We start from the raw sequence: 15,904 nt of genomic DNA, 5'->3' as shown, positions 1-15,904 counted from the left end.
GATCTGACCTCACCGCTCACACAATTTTGATGAACGATCTCTTGTTTATAACTCTTGATTAAAAAATTCCTTTTGTGTTATGAACTTTCAACCTTATGAATATGCCAGAAACTTCAAAAATGTTAAAGGAATATGTACTGCTGCAAAAGTACATATTTGGGGGAAGATAAAGGAATAAAGAGAATAAAATCTTTGTGATACTAAAACCATCAAGCATCTGCCAAAAGGGAAAAAAAAAAAAAACCCACCTAAATTTAGAATGGAATATATTTTCATGGGGCTTAGGTACAGATGTAAAGGTGTCACCAGGGAAAATCTGATACACCTGTAAGTGTGGCAGCTGTTACTCTTTTAGCTTCTTTCACCTTCTCTTTTGAGTCAGATTTCCCTGATGGCCCTTTTATTATCCAAGAATCTCTCAGTTGTTCCCTCAAATGCACCACTGAAAGTTGTCAGGTACACGCACACAGCATATGTAAAGAGTCACACATGTCCTAAAATGTTGACAGGTGTCTGCAATACTCATCATTGGAGATACTGCTGAAGTTAAAGCACAGTATTGAGATTGATAAAGATCGAAAACGATGGGGGAAAAGAGACTGAGCTTAGTTCATGTAACAGCTGCCACCATTCCCAAATGTTTTTCTGCATAATCATGCAAGAAATTCATCATGCATTTCCTATTAAATATTTATGCAACTTGCTCCATAGGAGGGCTGTGGTATTTAGTAATTCCCTGGTGTTGGTACGTTTTGGTACATCTACTGCCAGCAATAATTGTGTCATGCCTAGCAAATTCAATTCTTGGCAGAAAATATTAGAAGATAATACTTACTTACAGGATATTGCAAACTTTAATTATGCCTAAATGATTTTCAAGACTATTTTGAAATAAGCAACTGATTTCCTTTGCTTTTAGATGAAAGGAAGAGTCAGTGGAGTGGGAAGTGGATGGGCAGAGAGAAGCATTTCACTTTAAGTGCTCTATCTTTGTGAGAGTTGATCCATTTCTACAACATACTAGTTATTACTGCAAAAGGTAATTAGTTAGGTCTAATGCTTATCGGCAAATGGAGTCATCTGCTCTATACAACTGACAGTTCCTTATTCTAAGATTTTATTAACTGAAAGGATGAAATAGGAAAACCTAATTATCAAAAATTTTCCCCCAAATTAGTCAGCACAGAACACTAAAATCTCTAAGCTGAGATTTTACCAACGTAGATTGCAAAAGATCAAAATGAGGCTTGTTGCCTGCACTTCAGAATACTTTAACATGGGCAGACACAGGGTAAACTGGCATTTTTTTCAAAACAATGCTTATTTTATGAATCATGCTAAACTGGAAACTGCAGGAAATAAAATGGAAGCAGAGGACATAGGTCTTGTCCTTGAAATGTTAACAGTTTAGCTGGGGGAGAAAGACATTCATCCAATGAACAGCTAGAGAAAAAACCAAATATTTGATCATGTAGAGCTAACTGATTGTATTCCTAATGTACATCATGTTTACCTTTCCAAAACACTTACATAAATACTTTTTCTCATGACAACTCCATCAAATAAGAAGAGCAGATAAAGTCCTCATTTATTAGATGGGGAAAGTTGAATGGCTGGTCTATGTCTATTCAACAGGTTACTGAAGAGTTGTGGTTACAACCAGTTATTCTGACTTGTGGATACATAAGTAAAACATCACCCAAAGAACCCTCAGAGGATGTATCTTCCAGTAGCTCCTCTTTTGTTCCATAGCAAACCAGAACCAATTTAAAAAACAATATGGAGTTTTGCTTCTGTTTCTGTTGAAGTAGTTTGCAGCAGAGTTGCAAACTAGCTGGAAACAACTAGAAAAGCTAGATAAAACAAACAAACAAAAAATAAAACAATCAGTTTCAAGGTATAGGAGAACTGTTGAAACAACCAGGAATGGGGAGGGAGGGAATTTTCCAAAAATGGGGAAAACCTCATAAATTTCAACCAATAGTTTACATTTTTCCCCCTGGGGGCATTTGCTGATTATGGGAGTGGGAAACAGGGTTGAGAATCAGGAATTTGTCATCCATAGGGAGGGCTGCTGCAGGGGGACAGAAAAACCAGCAGAGATTTTTTTCAAAAGTGGGGGAATGGCTAAGAAAAGAATGGAGTGCAAAACTGAGATTGACCTAAGGCCAGATTTCTCCTCAATACATTTGTTAAAAGTAAAACAAGCTTCTGAGCTTTTTGTAACTCAGAAGGCTAAGAAGCTAAGCAGAAAGCCTGCAAAAAGCAGAGAAAAGTTCTCAGCAGTCTTGCCATGCTGAAACATAAGGATTAGAATTTGGGACCCATCCAGAAGAGGACTCTGTCTTAGGAACTGAAGTCAACCAGAGATAGACTGAGCTGTACCAAAACTGTAACCAGCCTCAGTTCACTCCCTAATTGGATTAAGTTGATCAGTTCTCATTCTCTCTGCCTAGCAGAGGAAAGTCAAACTCTCTCAGTGAAGTTCACATTATATGGAATCTCTATTCTCTCTCTCTCTCTCTCCATTAATATATATACATATTCCTCATGTATATTTATTTATTTTTCTAGTATTCTATAAAACAAATTACTGAGTATACACTGAGACAAAATCATATGACTGAAAACAGGACAAAAAATAGAAAACAGAAACAGACCTACAGGTGGTGCAAGTATTGGTGTTAGCACACAAGGATCTTAACAATGATTAGGATGTTAAAGAAAAAGAGAAAAGATAGAGAAAACAGAAAAGACGAAAAATTTTACCAAAGACTTGGAATCTATTTAAGAAAGAATTAAGTGGGAAATTCCTGAATTGAAAAACAATTAACTCAGTAGATGATTTTCACAGCAGAACAGATTTAGCAGAAGAGATGACCATGTTGACTGGAAGATATGTCAACAGAAAAATACCTAAATTGCAGTACAGAGAGAAATAAGAAGGGAAAATATAGGAAAGAGAATTATAGACACATGCAAAACAGTAAAAAAAATTCTATCATATATGTCAATTGAATGTATAGAGAAAGGTGAGAGCACTAGCATTATTTGAAAATACATTTGTCAAAAATTCTCCTGAACTGATAAACACACAGATTTAAGAGGTGCCTAAAATCCAAACAGGGTAAATAAGAGAAAAACAAACCAAGGCACATCACAGTAAAACTCCTGAAAACCAAAGATGATAAGAAAAAGTTTAAAGCACCAAAAATAGGTTAATTATCTTCAAAGAAACAAGAAGAAGAATTATACCTGAGTTTTCATAGAAATGATGGAGGCCAGAAGACAACAGAATGACATCGTTAAAGTCATGAAAAATTTATATCTGCAGACTTAGGATTCTACGTTCAACAAAGATATTCTTCAAAAATAAGCTGAAATAAATACATTTTTAGAGAAACACAACAAAGAGATATTTTTAGTAGTAGATATCCACTAAAAAATTGAGAGTTTTTATGAATGAAATTTTAGCTAAAAAAAAAAAAAAATCCCTCCGGAAGGAAAAACAGAAATGCAAGGAAGAATGAAGAACACAGAAAGGTATATACATGAGTAAAGGTAAATAAATCTTGACTATATAAACCATTAATACTAATATCTACTAGGTTTATAATATATGTAAAAATAAAATGCATGATAATGATGCAAAATGTAAGAGAGGCTGGGCTGTATAGACTTCAAGTATTCTAAGTACTAGTGTTGTAAAGGGTAGTTGGAAAATAAATAATTTGATCTTATTGTACTAAGTCAGTGATGCATGTCATAATCTCTAGGGTTACCACTGAAAGAATATTAAAAGAAAGGATAAATACAAAGTAACACATAAAAAAATGAAATAACAACAAATAGATTTGATTATTTTAAAAGAAGACAGGAAAGGAGAGAAAAAGGAGACTAAAACAGGTAGGACAAATAGAAAACAAACAGAAAAATGGTAACTGTAAACCCCAATTTATTATAATTACACTAAATAAAAAAAGGTTAAATGCTATCAAAAAAATTCAAGAATTTCAGATGATAAAAAACGAACTCAACAATATTTTTAAAAATATTAATTTTAAAACACATGCCTTAAATATAAGGACACAGAAAGGTTAAAATTAAAAAGATGGAAAAAGATATATCAACACTAACCAAAAGAAAGGTATAAGTTTCAGACAAACTAGTCTTTAATGTAAGAAATGTTCAAACAGGTTGAAAGAAATAGATTCATAATGAAAAAGGGATAAATGCATCAGAAGATATCACAATTCTAAATCTGTAGCCACCTAGTAACATAATTTCAAAATGTATAAAGCAAAAATTGAAGTAAAAGAAGAAATAGACAAATCCACAATCAAATCCATAACTCACCTTTCCCAATAGGTGATTGTATAGACAAAATAATCAGTAAGGTTATAGAAGTTCTGAACAATAAAATTAACCAACTTGGGTTAATTCATATTTATAGAACAATGCACCAAACAACATCAGAATACTCATTTTTTTCAAGTGCAAATAAAATATTGGCCAAAATTGTCCATTTGTCACATCATTAAGCAAGCCTCAATAGATTTGAAAGATTCAGTCATCTAGAATATGTTCTCTGACCATGGTGGAATTAACTTAGAAATCAATTAATTAGAAAATTCCCAACTTTTTGAGACTTAAACAATGTATTTCTAAGTTGTCACATATAAAAATTAGAAAATACTGTGTACTGAATGATAAGGAATATACAATTTATCAAAACTTGTATGATGCACTTACAGTCACAGATTAGGAAAGAAGATGGAAAAAGAATAGTCTAAGCTTTCCTTTCAAGAAACTAGAAAAAGAACAGCAATCAAATAAAACAGAAGAAAGATAAAACAAGTGATCAGTCGAATAGAAAACAAACTTACAATAGAAAACAATTTCAGCAAAGCTAGAAATTGGTTCTTTGAAAAAATAGATTAAATTGTTAAACCCTAGCAAGACTGTTCATGAAAATGAGAAGACACAAATTATCAATATTAGGAATGAAAAGCAGGCATCATTAAAGATCATGCACATATGAAAAAATAAAGCTAGGATGGTATAGACAACTTTATGTCATAAGTTCAATAATTTAGGGGAAATCAATAAATTCCTCAAAAAATGTAACAACTAAATCTGTTACTAAGGACCTTTTAATTTTATTAAAGAAATCAAATCCATTATTAAAAGCCTTTCCACAAAGAAAACTCTAGGCCTAGGTCACTTTGCTGATAAATTATCCTAAACATTTAACGAAGAAATAATACCACTCTTTTATAAACTCTTCCAGAATACAGACAAAAAGAAAGCATTTTCCAACATGTTTTATGAGGCCAGTATAAACCTGCTACTAAAACCTGAAAAGTTCACGATAATAGAAATTATAAGCTAATCTCTTCCATGAATTTAGAAGCAAAAATCCTGAACAAAACAGCAAATCAAATCTAGTGATATACAGCCTGGCAAGTTCCATAAAGCCAAGTAGGTTTATTACAAGAATGTAGGTGCTGAATTCTCTTAACTTTTGCTTGTTTGTAAAGTTTTAAATTTCTCTGTCAAATCTGAATGAGATCCTTGCTGGTCAAGTAATCTTGGCTGTAGGTTTTTCCCTTTCATCAGTTTAAATATGTCCTGCCACTCCCTTCTGGCTTGCAGAGTTTCTGCTGAAAGATCAGCTGTTAACCTTATGGGGATTCCCTTGCATGATATTTGTTGTTTTTCCCTTGCTTGTTTTAATATTTTTTCTTTGTATTTAATTTTTGATAGTTTGATTAATATATGTCTTGCAGTGTTTCTCCTTAGATTTATGTTGTATGGGACTCTCTATGCTTCCTGGACTTGATTGACTATTTCCTTTCCCATGTTAGGGAAGTTTTCAACTATAATCTCTTCAAATATTTTCTCAGACACTTTCTTTTTCTCTTCTTCCTCTCAGACCCCTATAATTCAAATGTTGGTGTGTTTAATGTTGTCCCAGAAGTCTCTGAGATTGTCCACAATTCTTTTCATTCTTTTTTCTTTATTCTGCTCTGCAATAGTTATTTCCACTATTTTATCTTCCAGGTCACTTATCTGTTCTTTTGCCTCAGTTATTCTGCTATTGATTCCTTCTAGAGAATTTTTCATTTCATTTATTGTGTTGTTCATCATTGTTTGTTTGCTCTTTAGTTCTTCTAGGTCCTTGTTAAATGTTTCTTGTATGTTCTCCATTCTATTTCCAAGATGTTGGATCATCTTTACTATCATTACTCTGAATTCTTTTTCAGGTAGACTGCCCATTTCTTCTTCATTTGTTTGGTCTGGTAGGTTTTACCTTGCTCCTTCATCTGCTGTGTATTCCTATGCCTTCTCATTTTGCTTAACTTACTGTCTTTGGGGGTCTCCTTTTCACAGGCTGCAGGTTCGTAGTTCCCATTGTTTTTGGTGTCTGACCCCAGTGGGTAAGGTTGGTTCGGTGGGTTGTGTAGGCTTCCTGGTGGAGGGGACTGTTGCCTGTGTTCTGGTGGGTGGGGCTGGATCTTGTCTTTCTGGTGGGCAGGACCATGTCTGGTGGTGTGTTTTGGGGTGTTTGTGAACTTAGTCTGATTTTAGACAGCTTCACTGTTAATGGGTGGGGTTGTGTTCCTGTCTTCCTAGTTGTTTTGCATGGGGCATCTTGCCCTGGATCTTGCTGGCCATTGGGTGGAGCTGGGTCTTAGTGTTGAGACAGAGATCTCTGAGAGAGCTCTTGCCAATTGATATTACATGGGGCCAGGGGGTCTCTGGTGTTCCAATGTCCTGAATTCAGCTCTCCCACCTCATAGGGTCATGCCTGACACCAGGCAGGAGCACCAATACCCTGTCAGCCACACGGCTCAGAAGAAAAGGGAGAAAAAAAGAAAGAAAAATAAAATAAAATAAAATAACAAAAAATATTAAAATAAAAAAATAAAAAAAAGAGGAGAGCCACCAAACCAATAAACAAATACACCAATGATAACAAGCGCTAAAAACTATATTAAGATAAACATAAAAATCAGAACAAGTCAGTTGCAGACAGCAAACCCCAAGTCTACTGTTGCTCCCATAGTCCACCGCCTCAATTTTGGGTTGATTCGTTGTCTATTCAGGTATTCCACAGACGCAGGGTACATCAAGTTGACTGTGGAGATTTAATCCGCTGCTCCTGAGGCTGCTGGGAGAGATTTCCCTTTCTCTTCTTTGTTCGCACAGCTCCTGGGGTTCAGCTTTGGTTTTGGCCCCGCCTCTGCATGTAGGTCGCCCTCAGGCTTCTGTTCCTGCCCAGACAGGACGGAGTTAAAGCAGTGGCTGATTAGGGGGCTCTGGTTCACTCAGGCCAGGGGGAGGGAGGGATAAGGTAGTTATAATTGGAATGTGGGGCGAGCCTGCAGCGGCAGAGGCCAGCGTGACGTTGCAACAGCCTGAGGCACGCCGTGTGTTCTCCCCGGGAAGTTGTCCCTGGATCACGGACCCTGGCAGTGGTGGGCTGCACGGACTCCCAGGAGGGAAGATGTGGATAGTGACCTGTGCTTGCACACAGGATTCTTGGTGGCTGCAGCAGCAGCCTTAGCTTTTCATGTCCGTCTCTGGTGTCCGGGCTGTTAGGCATGGCTCATGCCCATCTCTGGAGCTCGTTTAGGTGGTGCTCTGCCTTCCGTGGGCAGACAGGGAAGGAATCTCCTCTCCTTTCTCACCCGGAAACAATGGTCTCTTGCCTCTTAGGCAGTTCCAGACTTTTTCCCGGACTCTCTCCCGGCTTGCTGTGGTGCACTAGCCCCGCTTCAGGCTGTGTTCACGCAGCCAACCCCGTCCTCTCCCTGGGATGTGACCTCTGAAGCTGGAGCCTCAGATCCCAGCCCCCACCCGCCCTGGCAGATGAGCAGACAAGCCTCTCGGGCTGGTGAGTGCTGGTCCGCACCGATCCTCTGTGTGGGAATCTCTCCGCTTTGCCCTCTGCACCCCTGTTGCTCTCCTCCATGGCTCCGAAGCTTCCCGCCCGCCCACACCCTGTCTCCACCAGTGAAGGGGCTTCCTAGTGTGTGGAAACTTTTCCTCCTTCACAGCTCCCCCACAGTGGTGCAGGTCCCATCCCTATTCTTTTGTCTCTGTTTTTTCTTTTTTCTTTTGCCCTACCCAGGTATGTGGGGAGCTTCTTGCCTTTTGGGAAGTCTGAGGTCTTCTGCCAGCATTCAGTAGGTGTTCTGTAGGAGTTGTTCCACATGTAGATGTATTTTTGATGTATTTGTGGGGAGGAAGGTGATCTCCACGTCTTACTCCTCCGCCATCTTGAAGGTCTCCCTAGATAAATTGTTGAATGTCCTTCAACCAAAGGGCAATTCTCTCAATTGACTTAAGATAATTTTTTCCAATAAAGAGAACAAGGGAAGATGGGTAAGAAAGCTTTTCTTTCTTTACCCACAGATCCTGTGCATGCATAGGTATAAGAAGATCATGTCAGCGTGAGGCAGGTGAGAAAGAGAATTCCAGATAAATGGAAGATGGGTGTTATATGGAAGAAAAGATTTGAGACAGAAGCTTTCTGGGTGAGATGAGGGCTCTACTTGAAGCAAGTTATCTTGCTCACTGTTAGCTAGAACTATGTGACAGTAGATAGAGAGGTTGTGGTGGATGTGGTGGTGGTGGATGGGGACATTTCCTCAAAGCAGCCACGGAGTTGGTTGAAATGATCCACCATAGGGTGGATGGAAGATGGGTAGATAACTCACTTCTTAACGTAGATTATCTGTTTGCCTTCCATCCATCTAAATCTAGGGAAATTGCGTCTTCCCTAGGAGATGAAGAGCTAACTTACTTGTTTTATTACTTTGATTTTCCAAGTACCCTTGTTTCAGCCATAACAGGAGGTATTAGACTGTAAGAAAAGCCCAAATTCCACCTTGAAAAATAATAAGCTTTTGCAAGTTTTAAACATCCGTTGAGTCTGCATCATTAGCTTATTTTTTCCCCTAATTTTTTTTTTTTTTTGGTGTGTGAGATTGTGGGGGGTGTGTGTGTGTGTGTGTATGTGTGTGTGTGTTGACACATACTCTGCTAACACAGTGGGATATTAATTTTCTCCTCTTTTCTTTGATCATAAAGAAAGTTCTTAGTGTATATAAGGTACAAAATCTGAGTTTCCTTGATCTCTTGGGCAATTTAAATCCTGTTTCTACTTGTGTTAAGTCCCCTGAAAGTCACTGTTAGCTTCTTAACAGAAACACAAAATGACATGAATAAACTTGTTTTACTATAGGCCACAAATATAAGCTTATTTGCGTCTAAGACTAATGTTTTTATGTTGTTAATACACACTTAAATGACCTGAATGGCTATATTAGAAGAATCAATTTAAAAATATAACCAAAGATGAAAGGCAAACCCACTCAAGACAGTTTATAATTTTAGCTCTCAGAAAATTGTAAATGCTCAGATTTGAAATGCATTAGATTTCAAAAAAAAAAAAAAATCCCTTCCATAATATTAGCTGAGAAAATAGTACATTGCAATAACAAATATACCAATTTACCACTCAGAAGTCTTATGTAAGTAAAACAATAACTTGGAGCTCAACAATATACAACCTAAAAGCCTTTCAGAAAAGTCCTCTGCGATAACAGGACATTATTTTCAGGAGCTGTACCAATGCCGGTTTGTTAATCCTTTCCTGAAAGGAAATAGGGAACAAAGGAAACAGGTAACAAATGAAATCCCCATGGATACCCATGACAAGAGAACCAGCAGGCGGCTGAGCCGAGGATTCTGGGCTCTGAGCATCTAGGGATGGACGGGTAAAGCTGGAAGAGACCTCTAAACATCACCTGGGGTGCTGTAAAATAAAACCACACTAACAACAGCAGAATCCTGGAATCATCGGAGTTTTAGGTTTTGATCCAGAATCTCTGGGTGTGGAGTCTGGGAATCTGCATTTTTATTTATTTATTTTACCAAGCTTCCCACAGTGATACTGACGCTCACTGGAGTTTGAGACCTGCTCCCTTAGATGCTATCTAGTGAATCTCCTCATTTTCACATGAGGAGGTTGAGGCTCAGAGAGGGGAAACACCTTCAAAAGGTCACCCAGCCATTTAGTGGCAGAGCTTGGGTAGATCCAGCTTTCTTACTCGTCCCAGGCCAAGCTCCTTTCCACCACACCTTGTTGCTTGTGAAGTATCAATAATTTGTTTCTTCCTTCAGTGAATGCTATAAACATCCCAAGAACCGATGCTATATAATCAGAAATATGACTCTGGATAATTCTTAATTTCTCTAAACATATTTTATTTAATTAAAAAAAATACTGTTAAAGGAAAGTCCAAAGAATATGGAATGATTGAAGTTAACCCTTTCCTTTCTGCTCTTCAGAAAGTGGTAAGGCTAGGAAAGCAGGGAATTCTCCCTTCTATCACTCATGGAAGTGTGGTAGAGATGTAAATAATTTTCACCCAGCAACAAAAGATAATTCCAAAACTTATAGATTATTACCCAGTATGACATGAGCCAGTTTTGTATGTAACCAAGTTTTTCCTAAGATTCCTCTATTGATTAAATTGCCTATAAGAACTTACTCTTCCAATTCTTATTTGAACCAGGTTTAACATCTATGAATGGATGAGCTGGTTCCTTCATTAATGAATGAGTTAAATACAATCTTTGACACGTATTCATTATGCAGTTGGAGTGTTGTCTAAACTTTTAAAAATTGTGCTTTAACATGAGAAATAAATCACCGTAGAAGGCATGGAGGAGTGAGCAGCAACTCTGTGAAGTCTTCCCTGACTTCACTGGAGTGTCTGGTGTTTCCTCTTCTCCGTTCCCATAACACTTTACACGTGCAGAACATGCCTCTCATGTGCATTTATCGCATGGTTGCAAATGCTTCCTCAAGGCAGGGGCTGTTAGTGGGCTTTGCTTTTCACTTTTTGTGTTTGCTTAATGGTGGACGCTTTTTGTTTCAAGAAAGATTAAGTTGACTGGTTCTCTTAGTGAATGACCATCCGTTACAGGAGTGAATACTGAATGAGGGTGAGGACCCGATCATACACATATTTTGCACTTCTCACTGTACACTGTTCCAAATAGACTCACTGAAACAGGGCGAATATGGGGAAAATTGTGAAGAAGTTGCTTTGGTTTTGGAGACATCCTTCTTAGTGGAAATAGTAATAATAGCATATACTACTACTATTTAACACATATTACATACTAGGCAAAGATAAGCACCTCTAGTTATATATATAATATTTCAATCTCACAATATCCTAGAAGCTAAATAAATCTTCTTATCCCCATTTTCCAGAAGAGGAAAGAGAAACACAGAGAGGGAACTTACTTGACAAAGTTATACATCTAGTAAGAAACAGACAGAGGATTTGAACTTGGGTCTCTTTCAAAGCCCAGGAGTCTATCCAGAGATCATCAATTGCTGGCTTTAGACGCCAGGCAAGTCACCTAACCTCCCTGAGCTTTCTTATCCTATCTGCATGAAGTTATGATGGAGATCAGAAACAATGCATGAAAATCACTACCATAGCGCCTGCCATTGTCAGTGTCTAATTAAAGCTAGCATCACCACGATTGTCATTGTTACCCTTCTGGTACCTTCTTCCCTCACTTGAGCTTGCCTGTCCCATTCACCTAACCCCTCCCTCACTTTCAGCATTTACCCCTCATCCCCCTTTCCCCAGCTGTCAAGACTCCAAACACCTGCACTCTGCCAGGGTTTATTCTTTGGAGATTCTGCTTCATGCCCTAGAGCAATTCTTCTCAGATTTAAACCTGCGCAGGAATTGCTGGAGGGTCTTGTTAAAATGCAAGTCCTGATTCTGAGGTCTGGGGTGGAGCCCAAGATTCTGCAACTCTAATGAACTCTCAAGCCAGTGTTCCTGCTCTCCGTCCCAGCACCACACTAGGAGAAGTAAGACCCCAACTTTCTATCACTCTCCCTTGCTGCCCCCCTTTCCCTCCCCAACCCAGTCTGATTCACTCAAAGGCTTGTTTTTGGCTATTGTGATAACAGAAAACTATAGCTTTTCATAATTTTCCCATGTAACAAATTTGCATTTGAAGCATTTTCTGCAGTTTTTAGTTTCCCTCTTTTTACCACCTCCACGAATATGAGGAAGAGTTCACTGATAATTTTAAACACCTGTGAAGAGGGAGTAGTATTTGTGAGTGAGTTGGGGTAAGATAGAGGATAGGGAGGAAGCTTTTCAGACTGTCAAGTCACATGTCCTCACGGCCATTTACTTGTATGGGTCTATTTATCAATTAAATTAAATAATTCGGAGTAGCTTCAAAATTCCTAAAATAGGTTAACAAATTCTCTTATGAGCCTATCTTTCATCTTAAAAGTGGGTTATGGATGCCAGCACAGTCTTCCTGTTGAAACTGTTGATTAACTTTTGTGTAAAGGCGCTGTTAATAGGCAGTACTGTAGCTTTGGGAAATCTAACAAATATTGACAGAGTCCAGTGAAATGGCATGTTGATTATTATATCCTTTCTCCCAAGACCAGCTGGGGCCCTCCCAAGCCAACCCTCAGGCAAACTCTGCCCAATCATTGACATAATCAATTCTTCTTTATCCAAGTTTGGAAACAATTATCAGAAAAGAATTCATTAAAAAATTTTATATATTTACTGTCTTCAAATGTTACCCATTTTTACAGATGGGGACATTGAGTCATAGGGTTTAAGTATCTGGATAAGATCCTGAAGGAATTGATATCTAAGGCAAAAAAAACAAAACCAAAACCAAAAACAACGACAACCATTCAGAAATTCCTAGTTTTATTGACCATTACTTAGAAATATACTTTCCTTTTTTTTTTTGATTGAGGTATAGTCGATGTACAACATTATATATATTTCAGGTGTACAACATGGTGATTCACAAATTTTAAAGATTATACTCCATTTATAGTTATTGTAAATATTGGCTATATTCCCTGTGCTGTATAATATATCTTTGTAGCTTATTTATTTAATACATAGTAGTTTGTACCTCTTAATCCCCTACCTCTATTTTTCCCCCTCTCTCCTTCCCTCCCCTACAATGGTAAACGTTAGTTTATTCTCTATATTTGTGAGTCTGTTTCTCTTTGTTACATTCACTAGTTTGTTTTAGTTTTTAGATTCCACATATAAGTGATATCACACAGTATTTGTCTTTCTCTGTCTGACTTATTTCACTAAGCCTAACATTTTCCAAATGCCAGTCAGTATTTTGTGCATTTACAGTCATCACATCACCATCAACGTCATCATCATCATCATCATCATCATCATCATCTGGAAGGTGGCTATGCCTCCCTCATTTATTACCTAAGTGTGCAAACATAGCAATGCATGCTGGTAAAGGATGTTATCGTAAGTACAAAGGAACATACTTTAAATGTTTATGTTTAAATGGAGCTGCCATTAAGAGCAGTTAACTTTCTGCCAGTGGCACTGCTGGTTGTCCCCACCGAATGCCCCCTGCAGCTGCTCCTGCTGTCTGCTCAGCCAGCACATCTATCTTGCTGTCAGACTTTGACAGGCAAGAGTGAAAGACAAGAAAATGACCAATACTGCTTTCCTCCCCTACAGCTAGGAATTGAGCAGGTACCCAAATCCCACGTTAAGGGACCTGAAGGTCATTCAACAGGGAGCTTTTGAGAAAGGTCTTCCTCTAAGATAAAAAGAGATGCATGGAAAATCTGTCTTTCTTCTGCATGTTGGAGTGACTGTGTGAAGACAGAATACACCGGGGCTGAGGCAGCCGTTTTGTAATCATCAGAGAAAAAGCCTGAGGACAAAACCCAAGGTCTGAGTAAAACAAACAGAAAGATGAAAAGAAGCTGGGGTCTCGGTGGCTTCGTGGAGCTCTTGCTTCAGTTGCGGAACTGCCCCTGCTTCCAGACTGATCGCTCTGTGAAATGATAGATGCCCTTCTTTGTTTCCGTCACTATCAGCTGGCTCTTCCGTTCCTTGCAGCCCAGAGCAGCCCAGCTGGGATTCAGGTCCTGGGGAGCTGCTGGGCTTATGGCTGGGCCCTTCAAAGCAGAGTAAACTTGCTGTCTGGGCTCTTCCTGAGGAGGCAGAGCGCATAGTTGTGGTCAGCTGCACTCGGAAACAGGCTCTGTCTAGTGGAAGCCGTAGGAATTTTCTCTGCCGGCCCTGATCAGGCAGCCTGACCCTGCTTTTTCTCTGTGCCAAATTCCTGGTGTCGTTTGCAACAAGATTTTGGGGGCCAGTGGTGGTTTTGTAGAGCTTTCAGTTTCGTGGATAGACAGATGTTTGAGGAAGTTTGTTTCTCTGAATGTAGCCTATATACATTATAGTCTCTTCAGTCGTATGAGTGGAATAAAGTTTAAAAGCAGACTATTAACAGACAGTGGCTGTTCATATCATTTTGCAAAGGATGTCAGACTACACTGTGATGCGTTTCTCTGTGTTTACGAACAAGATAGTAACTATGAAGTGATCCATACTGTTTTTGGAGACTTAGAGGAGCTGCTTGTGAAAAATAAATTATAAGGTATGTTGATCCTGCCTGTCGACTTCCCTTTTGATTCTTATTACACCCAAAGTTGCTTTTTGATTTAGACTGATCCCCTTTTACACAGATAACTTCTGACTTTCTATAATCATATGTTACTGCAGTTACTACTTGGGTATCTGACGTTTAACATTCCCCTCCAAAAATGAAGATTTTAGAATCAGTAATTCCTGACCATTTTGGACTTAAAGCCTCATTGGTTCAAGATGTTAAATGCCTCCATAGATCTTAGCTCTTGCATTCCTCTCTACCCCACCTAATTTTGATCTTCAAGCCCAGCTCTGCTTGAATATCCAGGGCCACTTCCAGCCAGATGCTGGAGATGCTTATCCAGCCCTGACCACAAGGTCTCATGGCTACACCCTCAGCCGCCCTTGCTGCCATGCAATGTGTGTGAACACCTTGCATTCTCTAGTCACACTGTCCTCAGCATCTTTGCTATGCTCTCCTTCTGAAGGTCCCTCTCCACATGGCTGGGGCAAAATCTTACCTCAAGGACCTGCTTGAGGGTCATCTCCTCTATGTACCTAGTGTAACACCTCTGGGTAGTAGAGTTGACCATCCCTTCCTTTGGATTCTTCTGAACCTTGTCTGTATTTGGATTTGGCAGTTAATATACTGAATTTCACTTACATGTAGACTCTTTCCCAATATCCAGAGCGATGACCTACAGGAAGTAGTTGGTAAATATTATTGAATGGTTAAATTCTGATAATCAAAAATCTGCCTTATTCTTGGGCCCTATCTTCCTTGCCACATAACACAATTCTTACAAATGACTTGAAGAGGAGATGATGAGTCCAGTTTTGGATATATCCAGGGGTGATATTAAAATATTTAATGAGGTATGATATGGCATCATCCAATCAGCACAGATGCTAGTGTTAGGCTACATGGGTGCCTATCAGCCTTGGGTATATTATGCTGGGTGAAGGAAGCAGGTAAAAAAACTTACCAGAAGTTCAGAGGGGTCCTCAGCCTGGACCAGGGTCAATAAATTCCAGATAAATGTCCTATTTGAACTTCAACCTTCTTTTCCCTTTCCCTCTATATGCTAGTGGATAGTAGTCTTAACCGTTTTTTAGCCTCTTATCAATGCTTAAGTAGTTTGTCTTAAAATTATCTGCCCCCCACCCCAGGGAATTCGCTGGCGGTCCAGTGGTTAGGGCTCCGCACTTCCACTGCAGGGGGCAAGGGTTCCATTTCTGGTCTGGGAACTAAGATCCTGCATGCCGCTCAGCTCAGGCCTCCCTCCTCCCCCCAAAAAATTACCCCCGGGGTCCTAGTTAAAGCACTCCGTTGCTTACACCCTCATACCATTTTTCATGACTTTATAGCAGCATGGCCAGCCCTTTCCCCTTCAGCA

The sequence above is a fragment of the Eschrichtius robustus genome, chromosome 5 (assembly GCF_028021215.1).
Source record: "Eschrichtius robustus isolate mEscRob2 chromosome 5, mEscRob2.pri, whole genome shotgun sequence".
Lineage (NCBI taxonomy): Eukaryota > Metazoa > Chordata > Mammalia > Artiodactyla > Eschrichtiidae > Eschrichtius > Eschrichtius robustus.
This window is presented reverse-complemented; position numbering follows the sequence as displayed.